Consider the following 15857-nt stretch of genomic DNA (forward strand, 5'->3'; position numbering starts at 1 on the left):
GTTATACAGGGTCCTAAAACTTAAACTCAAATAACTGGGCAAGATGTAAATTGTTGAGGGTTGTAAAGAGAAAATAAAGTAGAAGAATATTTGAAGTTGAACGGCTTAACTATTGGGGACATCAAATTTATCTCATTTATTTCTATCATCTATTGAGAAACCACTTCTTACAGAAAGCTTTGTAGCTGCATGGGTGCAGTCAAGATGGTGTTGCAAGGACAAAACACATCACCAGGGCTCTATTACTTAGACTTTGTGAAAAAGTGAATAAAATGAAGATAGATGTGTAAAAACACTTGCAATTATATGCCTATACTAGTGTGCATAAATTGCAGTAGAACTAAAGTTAAATGCAAAAAGGGAGACATTTTCTGAGCTGCAAAAAGACTACAGGAAGTCTGCTTTTCTGCAAGCACTTTTTGAAAAAGACCTACTGTGAGTAAACAAAGTACTCACAATTATCTTAGCTTAAGAAAAAGAACAGTGAAAGTAAAATAATTATAAAAAGTCTTAAAAAGCAATAGGTTTCTTCATATTGGTCACTTAAAGGATAAGTCCTTTATGTTTTTATTTGCTTATGTATAAAGTGCTAGCCAAATATTTACTACGTGGATGCTTAAGTTAGATGAGTGCAAGAATGCCGGCAAAGGCTAAGGCATTGAAAACAAAGAATGTTGATCTGGTGGGAGAAATCTGGCAGAGTGAGTCAACCAGAACCCTGACTGCTGGACCTTTTCACATTTTGAATAGAATGAATCTTGTATGGAAACAAGACCTGAACTGGAAATGGTCCAGAACCATGAAATACTCTATGGTACCAGGAATTACAGTGAGATCAAACAAAAAGAAAAAGAAACCGTTCACAGAAAGTTATTCCTTCTGTTTGTATGTGCTCTTAGCCAGACCATCAGTTTTAGAGTTAAGAACAATAGCTATCATGGGTTCTGTAATAAACTCCAGGTCTATAGTGAATTTCATGACTCAAGAAACAAAGCATATCATGTTAGAACATATTGCCATTCTGCAAGAACTAAGCCCTTCAGATTTATCCTCCAAAGATAACAATTTCAACTTTGCAGGTGAAAGGTTCATCAAAGCACATCTGATGGGGTCAAAGATAGTAACTGATAGTAAATACTTTGTGTGGGTGTTGATTTTCTTTTTTTAAAAAAGATTTACTTATGTATACATACAGAACTGGGATACCCCTTACCCCACTGCACCATGAGGGAGGGCCTGATTTTTAAAACAATGATTTATTTTTCATTATTTTATTTGCTGTTTATAAATATGAAATTTGGACTGGATGCCCTCCAACTTAAAAGAGGACCATCTTAAAATATGGTCCTCTAAAACATATAGGTATTTCTCCTATGCCAAAATTAGCCCATGCTGTTAAAAAAAAGAAAAAAAGAATAGAAATATTTGGCCTACATCTCTGAGCCAGCTTGAAAAATGAATTAGGATGTGCTTCAAGTGTATGGAGGATTATTCTAGCATTCACCTAGAAATAGTGGCAGAATAATTGGCCTTGTACTATTGGGATTCTGATTTGAAGGTGGACAAGGGACATGGGAAGGTGTTTAAGACTCACAACAGACAAAGAATCACTTGAAATTAAAACACAATACAGAATAACATACAATAATAGTGGAGCAATCTCGGCACTTATACAATGTCCAGAAAATTATTGTAAGCTTAGAGCTAGTACTTCATCAGCAACAATATTAAACATGTTTATAAGGCTTTGAAAATGAAAAAAAAATCACGTGATCATTCATAGATGATGTCTTGTGCACAAATATATTAGGACACTGGGGAACTGCCACAAAACATACAACATAAGAATAAATCCAAGATGCTTAAACTTCCATTATTCTTTTCAGAATTAAACTCAAACCACCTTTGGCAACTTGGCTTTCTTCTTTATTCTCAATGTAAATACTTGATCCTTGGGACATTTAACAGTTTTGTTTCTTGTACTTGCTCCTCATCACAAACTAAGTGTATAGGAATGTTACCTCAGTGTATTGGGTATTTGTGAATACTTTGTAGTATAGCAGGAAATAAATCATCTTTAACTTACCCATGGTTGCTGCCTGGTGGGTACTTTGCTGTACACTCTTAATAGTCATTAGCCTCTGGGATTGCCCTGCCTTCCAGTAACATGACAGTTATCTCATGCTTTTTTTGGTAGCTGCATAATGTCAGAGAGTACAGCCATTTTGATTGATTGACAGCATTCACTTGAGAAACTTTTCCCAGAAGGGCTTTTACAATCTCATGTTGGCTGGCAAAAGAGTCAATATGAAGAAAAGACCAACCTGCATCATCTGTGTCATTCACTGGCCCTCCGAGCTGTAGTAAGAATTCAGCAATTTCTGTATGTCCAGTTGAATATGCCCACTGCAGTTCTGCTGTCCTGGTCTATACAGTAGCTAGGGACTTACTGGCCAGCATCCTCTCCTTCAGGTCCTTCCAGTCCTGGTCTAGACCTGGTCACAGACCATAAGATTGGACTCATACCCCATCCATTTTGCTTTTCCAGGATCTTGATCATTTTTTTTTTAACTAGTATTTATGCTTGACAATTGTTTTTATTTTAGTTTTGTAACAGAACCTTTCACATTTTCATAAAGTGATAGACTATTTTAAATTTTGGAATGTAACAGCCTTCATCCATTCAACTTCCAATCTTGATGATTCCAAGAAATCTCCTGGGAGGAAGAAAGGTTTGCTGCAGGCAGGGAGGAAGAGGCCTCAGTGGGCCATGCTAAACATTTGTTCACCCTCCTCCCTTGGTTGTACTGGCTTAGAATAAAAATGTCCAACCTCCATGGGTGACTTCCACCTTCAATTAGAATAATAGCCTTTAGTAGATCATCATCCACAGTGGATGACCAATAAGCTTGTCTTTGCATGGGCTGTTTAAACCTTAGAACCGGAAGGACAAACTCCTATTTCTTCAGGGACCAGATGAGTTCAGTGAAGTCAGGTGATATTTCTTTGCCTTTATGCCCCCTTTAAATCTCTCTGTTTGCCCTGATCTACAGCCTTCTATGGCTTAGAGAATTATGGTGGGTGATTAGTAATTGGATGTGTGATTTTAAAAATCTTGAAGCAGACAATGAATACATTTCTAATAGTGAAAATGTCATGCCTGAAGTCATTAGTTTCATCATTTCATCCCAGTGTGCCTCAAATTCTCATTTTTCAAAGTCAATTAAACTTGTAAGTGTATTGGAATAGAGTGATAGGGTTTAGAGACAACTTGAAAGATACTGTGATGTGTTTTTAGGGATGAACTTGGCATAAACTATCCAGTAAAATGTCAAAACAACCAAATTGTCCCTTGAATATAATGAAACCCTAGTCCCAGCCACATTAAGGTTTTCATTTAATTTAAGCAGGTTTTCTGAACATTTACCTTACCCTTGAGGTTGTCTATTCCTCCTCAGAGCTGTGGCCTAGTGGATTTTTCATGCCAACTGCTAGAATGGATTTCTCTACTGACAATGACAAAGGTTGGGGAGGAAAGATTGTGTGCAGACGAGTGAGATGTTTTGGGAACACAGCAGGATGCGGATGGTGTGGCTGGTCTTTGTGCATTCATGTGGCAGCTTGCCGGGCCACCAGGCCAACAGTGCTCTGTTTGCTCTTTTGTTGTTTTGTACCATGTGGTGCCAGCAATATTCTGGCAGCTGATACTATCAGCAGGTGCCCCTAAAATAGCAAATATCCTTGGGAAGACAGGAGGAAATAATGTTTGTGGTCACTCAGGGCCTTGTGCCACCTTTTCAGAGGGTACTGGCTTTTGTTGTTTGTTTATTATTTTTAAACCAAAGGGTGCCACCCTTCTCGTCGTGCATCTTTGAAGACAGCAAGATTCTGCTGTTTCTTTCTGTTCTTATGAAGGATCAAGTGTGTAAGAGTAAATAACCCCAAGATACTGGGAGGGAACTGGACTGACTTGAAAAGGCCACATTTGGAATTAAACAAGTGAACAACACCATTCAAGAAAAACAGAAAAAAATGAAGTTTTCATCTTAAGAAATAGCTGCTAGCATCCAGAGAAACTATGTGACATGTCCAGGACTTTTGGGTGCATCCAGTATATATTGTTCAAGGATGTAATATGTCCACAGGCAGACCACAGGAAGATAACATTTTGGGATTCAAACATAATAAGCAGATCTTATCACTGGGTACATGACCAGCAAACACTTCACCTTTATCTACCTGATGCAGCATTCTTCAACTAGTGAAGATACTGCAGTTCAAAATAAGAGCTCCCTACAAGAGCTCCCTACAAGTGGCAATGACTTCCACTTGGGAAATAATTAATAAGGTGAAAAGCAAAAGATGACAAGTCAGCATAGTGAGAATGGGTAACTCTTTTAAGAAATTTGGCTGTGAAAAAAATTAAAATATAGCCAGAAAGAAATGTGGGATGAATAAGGTGGTTCATATTCTAATTTAGATTTAGGAAGCAAATTTTTATGCATATTTATAGATGTTAAGAATGAGCCTAGAGAAGGGCCAGTTTGAAGATATGGATGGTCAGAAGGGAAACGTTCCTTGGAAGACAGGAAGTGATGGACCCCAGAGCATTTAGGATGTAAAAAAAGTGACTAAAAGAAGTCTGACCTTTGAAGTTGTACTTTATTTTTAATCCACCTTGAGCAAAGCAGAGATTTCACTTAGAAGAAAAACATATATCTATAATTGGCCTTCCTTTAATAACTGTACTATAAAAGAAACACTTTGATTCTTTTTCATTTTAAGTTCATTTTCTTTACATAGATAGATATATAGCTGTTGAGTAACTATTGATTCTTTTGCTCCTAAGCAAGGACCTAGTTCTTTCTTATGCTTACAGTCTAGAAAGCATTTCTGCATCCTCTTAGAATTGTCCTGTAGTAAGCCCTCTATATGGTCACACACTCTCAGTGCTCCTATTCTGAGATCCTAAAACAACTTTACTTTAGATGAGTCAGAGAGGAGTTCAACTACTGTCCAACTCAAGAGTAAGTTCTAAATTCCCTAGTTCCCCAAATTTGTTTCCTTTTCTGAGTTGACATTTAATCATCATTTACACACACGCACACACACACACACACACACAATAAAATAATAATTCCACAAGGTAGAGACTCTTATGAACATGCTTATTTTGCAGCTGAGGAAATTGAGACACAGAAAACTGAGGTCTAAATTTACCTCAGATCCTTTGGCCATGCCATACCTAGCCTTCCTTCCTTCCTCTAGCCTTTATCCCCTTTCCTGGGAATCCTGAGTTGCTTTGCTTCCTGAAGTCAGACTGACATAACAGTTAAGAGCTCAGACTTGGAGCGAGCCTTCTGGGAGTTCAAAAGCCATCTTTGAGAATTAGTAGATGTGACTTCTTACTTCAACTCTGCCACTCACCAAGACCAGTTTTCTGTCTCAATTTCCTCAACTGCTCAGCTGCAAAATAAGCATGTTCATAAGAGTCTCTACCTTGTGGAATTATTATTTTATTATGTGTATGTGTGTGTATGTGTGTATATATATATATTAAAATGATGACTAAATGTCAACTCTGTAAATTCAGAGACACATAGTTCATTCTGACAGGAAAAACAATACCTATTATTTATGTAACTAACTATTGTTACATAAATTTCACTGGGAATATGGAACATACAACAGGAACAATTCATCACTTACCAAGAGATAAAGGTTTCAATAGAAATACTTGTTAAGTCTCACTTTGAATTTCTAGGTATATCAGTAAGTATATATTGTCTCATTGTGATTAGTACCCTGACTGCCAAGTAGCCAGAATTTCACCCACAATTTCCCTCTATGAACTCCTCGCCCAGCCATACTCAACAACCCACAGAAACTGTATACTGACTCTGGCTCATTACTAAGGGGCCACTCTGATCTAGGCAGTCTCAAAAGGCTTAGTGGGCTCTGATTCATCTCTATTTTGAAGAATTTCTAAAGGCAGTCAAACTCAGGAATATCAGAATGTAGAAAGTGTTGGCTTTTCTGGTATGTGGTGGGGATTTCTTTGGCCCTGAGATAAACTTTTTCCACTATTTGTGAGTACCCAAATTCCATCATTAACAGCCTTACACTTCTATAGCTTGCTTGTAAAGTTCAAATTGTTGCTAAACAATAATCTGTACCTAACTTGAGCTGAGACACATCCCCTGAAGAGGCAGAAAGAGATATGAGATAGTGGGAATGAAAATAATCCTTCAACTTTCCGGTAAGGTATTTTTCTTCTTCTTTTAATATTTATTTATTTATGCACACAGAATCGGGGTACAAGCCAGAGGTGCAGGGGTCGTGAGAGGATTCACCAGAGACAGAGTGGGGAGCAGAACAGGCTGGCTGACGAAGTACACTCCTGAGGGGAGCAATGGGCAGGTCAGGAGGTCTGCCCCGCACCATGTGGGTCACCTCCATGCCAGGGATCGAACGCATGCTGAAGTGGCTTTAACTTCTTAGTGCTGTGCTTTAACCCACTGCACCACCAGGGAGGGCTCAGCAAGGTATTTTTCTAAAGCCAATCCTCTTACCTAGACTGAATCAAAGCTGGATCATTGTGCAGTCTTCCTGTGGTCAAGGTGAACGAGTATGATCATTTAGGTGCATATTCAGACTGTGAATTGGGCATTGAAAAAGCACAGAAAAGGATAGGGAGAATTCTTGGGGACAGTAGCAAAAGCTGGTTTTCAAAGCAGCAGAGACAGGGTTAGAGGCAGTTGTAGGAAGCATCCATTATCCAGTACCAAAGTGACGGCTCTGCAAGCTTGGCTGCCTGAGACTCGCAGTTAGCTCCTCTAGAGGGCTTGGTTGTTGCTGTGGCTACTGCAGTCTCCCTTGTGTTCAAACTGTTTCTCAATGTGATTCTCCAATTTTCTCCATAATAAATTCTTTTTGTAATTAAATTGCTCTCAGTGATTTATAAATAAGAATTCTGAGTGAGGATTGAGGTAGGAAGTGCTTTGATACCAGATTATCAATCATCTGGAGGTAAAAATTATCCTAGAGTATTACCAGACAACTCTCCACCTTCCTACCACCAGACCTGCGGAGGTATCTACTGCCTCTGAATTAACTCACCTGACTTTGTATCCAATCTTCTCTTACCATCTAGAATCTTAGAATATTAACTACTCATTTCTTTCTTGTTCATTTAATCACCTCTTCTCAACTAGATCCTTCTTGTCAATATTTGAATATAATCACATAGGTCCCAGTTAAATAAAATGATTTGCCTTGAGCCCTGGTATCTGTCTATTTGCTCTATCTCACAGTTTACCAACAGCAGTGCCAGAGTACTCTATGTTCCAAGAGTGAATTCTAGGTGCGTTGTGAGATACTACTTAAGGTTGTAAATATTTATGGTAACAAAAACATTTAATCAATTTTACAACAGAGTGTAACAGCTGAAGTGGTATTTGGACATTATTTTTATGGGTCCTTCTCTAAATCCAAAAGTCAACAATTAATATTTTGTGTTCAAGACACTTTGCAAGCTCCTCACCCCTAGAGTGCAAACATTGTTGCCTGTAACATGTTCCACCTCTTGACTTTCCCATCCATTATTCCAGTAAGTCTGATTCCGTCATGATTCCCTTATCATCCTTTTGCATTTTACTTCACTACTCACATGTTCACCAATTTTTTTCCCTTAAGCATAGAGGATTTTTTTCTTTGTTCTTATTTTTATCATGGCATACAGAAGAGATGGAGTGGCAAGTCTACCTACTCAGCATTGGGGAAAGACCTCAGCAGTATTTTATCAAGGAGGAAGTAGTAGCTATAATAGTGGTTAACCATAGTAAGCCAACTTCAGTGTCTTTATAAATGTTCTTATCTCCAGACCTTCCAAAAGTTGGAACACCAGCTAGGATGATCACCTCTATTGGAATGGTATCCTAAATTGCCATCAGCAAGAGGTTTAGCCATGGGACCACCACCTGTGCCAGGGACTATGCATTGCCCATATGCTATCTTGCATGCAGTCTTTGGTTTCAGCTGGGCAATGAATAACCCTTTCAAACCCCCATCTTCACACTTGCTGTCTCAGACCATCCCTAGTACCTCTTGACTAAATGAATCTCTGAGAAACAGATCTCAAGATGGAATTAGAAGTGCAAGATATTTACTGGCAGGAGTTCCTCTGAAAAATAAAAAGAAAAGAGAGGAGTATGTAGAAAAACCTTCAAGCAATGATAAACCTCTGATATGTCTAAAGAGAGGGACCCAACAGAGAGTTGAGACAGAGTCTTGGTGTGTAGTAAATGTCTAATACAGTTTTGACCAGGCCAAGAGTGAGCCCCAGAACAAAACTGTCATAAAAGATAATCACTCACTTCCTTGCCAATCCACAAACACATAACCAATCACCAAAATCAGTTTTGCTTTCTAAATATGCCTGTCTTCCTACTACTCTCCAATTCATTGACAATACTGAAATGCTTTCATAATTCCTGCATCTAGACTTTCTCTATTAAAGTTCTATACATGTCATATCATTAGGGCAACCTATCTATTGTATGCATTTGTCAAAACCTAAATTTCTTACATTCCCTACAAGATAAATCCCAAACTTCCTATAATTATATAAAAATCATCCACAATCCAGCCTTTACTCCTCTCCTTTATACCTTGATGTCTTGAACTTGATCTCATGAAGCTTCCTACACATGTTTATGAATTCCATTTTTGTGCATACTGGCATGATTTTGTTCCTACACCCCTTTCTTCTTGATCTGACTGATACTCATGTTTCAAGACTCAATAAATACAAGTATCTCCTTTAGAAAATCTTCCCTTGACCCTCCAGACAGGGAAAATGCCCCTCTTGGAGGGGCTCCTGGAGGACCATATGTATACTCTGACACCATACCTTAGGCTAAAAGTTTGTTACATACTATTGCTTTTACAAGCCAGAGCAAAGGGTCTGCTCTTTATATTCCCAACATTTGATTTAGAGGTTGTTATCTATCTAAGTAAATAGTAAATGCTTGTTGAACTAAAGTATTAAAAGTCTTAGGAAACTAGCTTTTACTTTTTTTTGAAATTTATTTATGCATACAAAACTGGGGTATAGGCCAGAGGTTCAGGGACCATGAGAAGATTCACCAGAAGAAGAGCAGGGTGCAGAATGGGCAGATCAAGGAAGTGCACTGCTGAGGGGAGTAGCAGGCAGGTCAGGAGAGGTCTGCCAGCCATCTCCCTAGCCAGGGATCTAACACGGTGCTGCACTTTAACCCACTGCCTCCAGGGAGGGCCCAGGAAACCAGCTTTTTCTAATTAGTAGGAATCTCTCTTAAAATTGTATATATATATATATATTGGAAATTTTAATCTGTCAGAAAAAATACATCCTTACAAGTTTTAGATTGAATTTTTTCAACAGATTAAGAGCTTAGAAAATTAGGATCAATCCAGTGGAAATGTTTGTCCCTTACTGACATAGTAACTTTACTCTCCTAAATTGACAGAAATACTAATTCTAAAATAAATCCTTATCAAATGTATAGAATCATAAATAGGATATTTTCTCTCTTTGAAAATATACATGATGTGGCCTCTTCCTAGTAGTGCAACAGGTTAGTTAAAGTGCAGCACTGAGAAACTGGCTGTGGCCACTTCTGTGTGAGTTCCATGCCCAGCCCCAGAGGTGATCTTCAGGGCGCAGATGACCTCTCCTGTCTTGCCCACTGCTCCTCTCAGCAATGTACTTCATCAGTCTGCCAGTATACACATGTCCCTAGGACACACACTGTCTCTGTGGCCACCACCCAATTCTCGCCAATAGCTTACTCTTCTAGTCTACTCTTACAAATGTGTACATCAGAACCAACCAAAAAGCCTAAAAAAAAGTTATCAGTCCTACCCCCAAACTCTTCCAAATCTGATTGAGTAGGATTAAAAGGAAATTTAGTATATATACTTAAAAAAAATCCTTCTGCTAGATCTTATGTAAGGGTTTCATACTATAAAATAGGAAGGGAAGTCTATTTTTGAAAGAGTGTACAGAATGGGGCCCTCCCTGGTGGTGCAATGAGTTGGAGCACTGCACTGAGAAGCTAAGCCAAGCCATGGCACCCCAGTTTGAGTTTGATCCCCGCCCTAGAGGTGACCCACATGGCATAGCAGACCTCTCCTAACCTGACCACTGCTCCCATCAGCAGTGTACTTTGTCGATCTGGCTGTTCTGTTCCCTACTCTGTTTCTGGTGAAACTTCTTGCCATTTCTGTATTCATAAACAAATAAAAAATAAATCTTTTTTTAAAAAAAGAAAATGTAAAAAAAAAGAAAGAAAAAGAGAAAGTACACAGAAAAAGAAACAGAAGCTCATCATTGAAATAGCTCATGTAACAATAATCTCCCATATATTTCTTTCCTAACAACTACTGGCTGTCTAGCCAAATTTACCTATGTCTTAGACTTCTGCATTTTTGAGTTATAGTGGCAGATCTGACTTGTCTGCAACTGGGGATTTGCATTTCCTAATAAAATTATTATAAGTCATATTTATAGTAGTAGACACATTTTTTATATAAACACAGGATTATTACATGACTGAATAAATCAATTTCTGAGTATATATTCAAAATAACTGAAAACTCACTTTCAGATATTTCTTCAGCCATGTTTACAGCTGTTTGGTATATTCACAAAAGCCAAAAGATAGAAGCAATTTAAGTGATCTTTTGAAAGATATAAGCAAAATGTTGTGTGTGTTAATAATATTATATATTATATTAACATATACATATATATCAAAGTAATATTATTTAGCCTTTAAATAGGACAAACAATTTGCTATATAATGAAAGCAACTTGAAGACATTATGCTAAGTCAGTCACACAAAAGAGCAAATATTAAATGATTCCATTTGTATGAGATGCAAACGCAAATTTTTAGACACAAACAGTAGAATTACGGTTGTCCTCTGTGAGCATGGAGAGATAGTGAGTTATTATTTTATGGGAATAGAGTCTTAGTTTTGCAAGATAAAATATTCTAGAGACTGGTCACACAACTGCATTTACTTAACATTACTGAACTGTACACTTAGAAATGGTTATTGTAAATGTTAAATCATGAGTGTTTTTAGCATAATTTAAAAGGTAAAAAATGACTTCCCGTTGAAAAGTCAAGTACATTTGTCACTCAATAATTGATACTGTTAGTATAGACAAGGCATTATGGAATTGAAACTTGAAGTGAGCTTTGACTTAGGTACATAATATTTGAGCAATTATTGAATATATTATTCATCTTTGCATTCCTTAAGACAAACAAATATCCCTATTTGTTGTGTTTCTCCTGAGTTTTAGTTTCACAGAAGCTTGACTGGCTTTGAGTCAGCCTTACTCTTTTCTGTGGGGGTGTTTACATTTAAAACAGGTGTCCAAAGGATGTATTTCTGGGGACCAGACATTTCTAGATGGCTTCCTGTGTGTCCAGCATTGTTCCCATTCTTCCTAAGGGTGTCCTGGAAGTTTAACTTGAAAGCAGAATTGATTAAATATGATACCTATAGGTTTTTCTAGACCAGGACCAGGAAAGGCCATTTACCACACTCCAGGTTGGGATCTTTTCAACCTGTTCCTGATGAGTAATTCACATGATTATCCCTAAATCTTATAATCTCATGGAATATCTTACACTAGAAAGCTGTGATACCACAGATCAACAGTGTGAGATGAGACAAGTGGCTTTAAGCCCAGTCCACATATTCTCCTCCCTACTGTTATCCTTGCATATCTCAGAAGTGAGGGTGTGTTGATGGGAACAGAATAAGAGGTCTAGAAGGTAGGTCTTTAATATTTACTTAAAGATCTCCATTTGGGAAATTCAGATTCATGTACTCTCTTTTTACTGACAGTTTTCTTGAATGTACAAGGAAAATCACCTTGCTAAAGAGTGAAATAAGAGAGTTAGATATATTCTAAGGGACAGTTCATCATTGATGACTTTATTTATCCAAAGGATATTTGTCTAGACTTGTTAAAATATGTGGTCTGAAACTTGCTGATATCTACATAGCGAAAGTTCATATCATCACCACACCTTTCCCTCCCTCTCTACTCTGCCATTCATAAATGACAACTGCTTCTTTCATTGGATTATGCCTTTATAACCCCAACTTGCATGCATACAATCTAATTCACATATAACATCAGATGCTGAAATTAAACTTTCATGTTACGGACTGTTGAAAGTAACTGTATATAAATCCAAATATCCCTGTCTCACTACCTATGAAATGTGACTTCATGACATCAATGAGCCAACTTCCCTAAACTTTGGAGGACAAGACAAAAAAAAAAAAAATTAGCTAAAGTGACAGAAAGTTGAATCTGAAGAATGAAACTGGATTTAGATTGCATATATGGATGACTTAATGTTCAGACCATTTCCCCAAGTGCTAAGGTACCTCTAAGGAAGTAGACTGACACCATTTAGCACCAAGTTTTAAGGTGTGGCAAACCACTGTTATTTGTTCTGGCATCTTTAGCAGATTAGGATGTAAGCCTGATTGAACCTTAAGAACATTATGCTAAATAGTCAGTAACAAAAAATAAAGAGTGTATAAATCTACTTATAGGAGGTACTTAAAGTAGTCAGATTCATAGAAACAGAAAGTGTAATAATGGTTACCAGAGGTGCAGAAGAAAAAATAAGTAGAGAGTTTTAGTTTTACAAAATAAAAAAATTCTGGAGGTCTGTTATATAATAATGTAAATGTAGTTAAAACTTCTAGTTAAGATGGTAAATTTCAGTATAGTTTTTTAAATAATAAAAATAAATAAATGTCAAAAAATATGTTTGAAAAAACAAAGAATCATGGAATAAACTATCCCAGTGGTCCAGGATAGGAGCTTAAGGAAAGGCATAAGGAAGAGACTTAATTATTATCAAATTACAAGGCTTTAGCTTAAAAAAAAAAAAGAATGATTTTGTTGCAGTATTAGAAACATGATTTATCATCAAATAGACACAGACTACAATGCCAGTAAGACCAGATAAAATGTCACTTATTACACATGCACCATCTATACACACTCATAAGATCATATGAATGTGAAAAAAAATTGGGAAAGAGACTACAAAATGTCATTCTCAATGTGACCTTGCCTCATAGTTCATGAGCAAATGAACTTTCAGGTAGGTCAGGTGGATCCTTAGGTTACATTTATAGTCATCAAATCCGTATGTTTGTAATTTACTCAAATATCAGTTGCTTTCTTTGCTTTGTACCCATGACTTGAGAAACTCGATTTTTGTAACTGACAGCCAGGGTACAGTTTTAACAGTGCTAGCTGTACTATAGAGTATCTTTTATAATATGGCTTCCTCTTTACTACAGTGGATAGCTGAGAAGGTATTAGAGGAAAATAAAAAAAAAGAGAATTTTTAGGGTAGCAATAACTGAACTGTTAACACCATTCAAAATTTTAGATAGAGGTAGTTGGTCTCTGCATATGCACCTTGCGTGACATTGGTTGTGTGATTTGGCTGCTTCATCAACATACTCTATCCACCTGAATTCATATTGCCTGATTATTGTAATATTCAAGGGACTCCTCCCTTTCAAGTAAAAGAGTCAACAAGTAAGACCACATGTTAAGCTAGGAACCAAGTTCAATGCTTTAGTTTTTAGTGATTTCTCCATATGCATTTAAAAATTTCTAGTCAATTTAACTTTCAAATTTTGCTTTTTCTTGTCATCTAGTGGAAACAGACTATAATTTCATTGAAACCAGATAAAATGCTATTTATTACACATGTATCATCAATACACATTCATAAGACAGTGTGAATGTGAAAATAATCATTAAGTCTAACGATTCATTAAATCCAATCAGAATTTTTAAGTTTCTTTTGGGGAACTTGACTTAATGCTTGCCACTTTGAACTATTTTTGTTTTCAGACACATATCACACTAAGTCAACTGAAAAATTAAAGAACTGGCAGATTACTCATTTAATTACAGCAATGTAAGATTCAACTCACAGATGTTACTATAAAGTTCTGTGTCTAAGAATTAATTGCCAAGAATCACTATCTTGGAAGTTCTACTTCTAAAGAATAATCTAAACTAACAGTAGCAATAACAATTATTTATTATTATCATGCCATCCAGCAATTTACAAAACACTCATCTACTCAACTTTCTTCAGCACCTCAATACATTACTTGTATGAAATCAGGCCCACTTTACTTTAAACTTAGAGATTTCTGTTGTAAAATTATTTCAACTCTGCTTTTAGAAAGCAGTAGCTTTTTAAATACCCCATTTGTTGCTTTCTCTTGCTTCTCCAGAAAAATTTCTACACAATTTAACTTTCAAATATAAATATAAAGTTATTCATGCAACATGAGAAGTATTTCTCCTTTTATGATAATTGTTCTTTTCTCCCTTTAGATTTCCTTATCAATTAAGTTGCTATAAGGCTAGCTCATATATTGAGTGAGCCTGTATCTCCAATCATTTCCCTGGTCTCAGGACCGGGTAGGGTTTCTGAAGGAAAGAGATAGTTATTGGAAAGGGTAACTTGATTAGATTCTCTCCCACACCACAAACAGTGCAAGATGATTTAACCACCTTGGTGTTTTCAGAATCTCAATTTTTCCAGTCCTCAAACACGTACCTTTAAAATTCAAAAGTTGCAAAGTGGCAATAGCTGCCAATTTCACAGTTTTAGTCAAATTCCAAATGACTGTTGGGTTATAGGAAAAAGAAAGTAGTATCTGCCCACTTATACAATCACTGTAGAGAAAAAGCTCTTCGTTATTTTTATAATCACATGAGAGGAGCTTAGCACTTTCACAGGGCAGATAAAGAAATTCTTTTTTCACCATCCGTATATTCTTGTCCTCTCTGGTTTCTGTTCTCTTCCGCCCACGTCACTTCTTTGGGCTGTTTGCCAATGACACCAACACTTAAGAGGTAGGGCTGAGAAACTGAAATTGCTTCATAGACAGCTTTGGCCGTTAGGGCTTTCTGTCCTGGGGGAGGATTGGACTGGAAAACAGCTTCCCAGCAGGCTTTTTTAGGTGTGATAATACACTTCTCTCTGTGTTCTCAGGGTGTGATTTGAGATTGTTAGGCCAAAAATGTAAATTTGGCTTCAGCAGGTACTCCCCACATTTTCTTTTCCCATGACCTGTTGAACACTCAGTTTTGTTAAGGTGTTGTAATATGTAATTTTACTTATTGCACAGTAGATACTTCCTTTCTTAAAAATCTTGATTAATGTCTACTAGGTAAGTATGATGAGGAAGTATGACAAAGGAAAAGAGAACATAAGTTGTACCTCTGAGAGTCTCAGAAATGGGTTTCTTTGGATACAGATACTGATGCAATATGAAGACAAGTTGGCTGGTGAGCATTGGTACAGTTATTTCTTTGCTGTTAGCAGGATCAATTACTTCAAAAAAAAAAAAAAAAAGCAAAGCACTAAAATAGGGAATTAGAAAACCTGATTCTGATTCCTGCTACCTGTAGTCTTATTAGCTGTGACTTTAGGGAAATAATGTAATTTTACTGTGCTTCAAGTTCCTCATCTCAAAAGTGCTGAACAATTTGACTTCAAAACTTGTACCTAGTTTTATATCATCTAAGATTCAATGATTCCATCCAATTTCCTAAGTCCTTCTGAAAGGTCAGCTCATGGCTTAAACTTCATGAACAGAAATTATACACTTCTTGCTTGAAAAAAATGGCTTATAGAACGGGAAATGGTATCTCATCTGAACTACTCACAGTGTAGGACACTGAGGCATGTGGAGTATGGTGACAAAAAGCACAATCTAGAGCAGGGTTGCTC

The 15857-nt window shown here is 36.9% G+C and overlaps 1 pseudogene; it reads right to left on the minus strand.

The window, feature by feature from the left end:
- Positions 1-1862: 1862 nt before the first annotated feature.
- Positions 1863-10665, minus strand: LOC101631978 (annotated as a pseudogene).
- Positions 10666-15857: the final 5192 nt, after the last annotated feature.

The sequence above is a fragment of the Condylura cristata genome, unplaced genomic scaffold (genome assembly GCF_000260355.1).
Source record: "Condylura cristata isolate star-nosed mole 26May11 unplaced genomic scaffold, ConCri1.0 scaffold00021, whole genome shotgun sequence".
Classification (NCBI taxonomy): domain Eukaryota; kingdom Metazoa; phylum Chordata; class Mammalia; order Eulipotyphla; family Talpidae; genus Condylura; species Condylura cristata.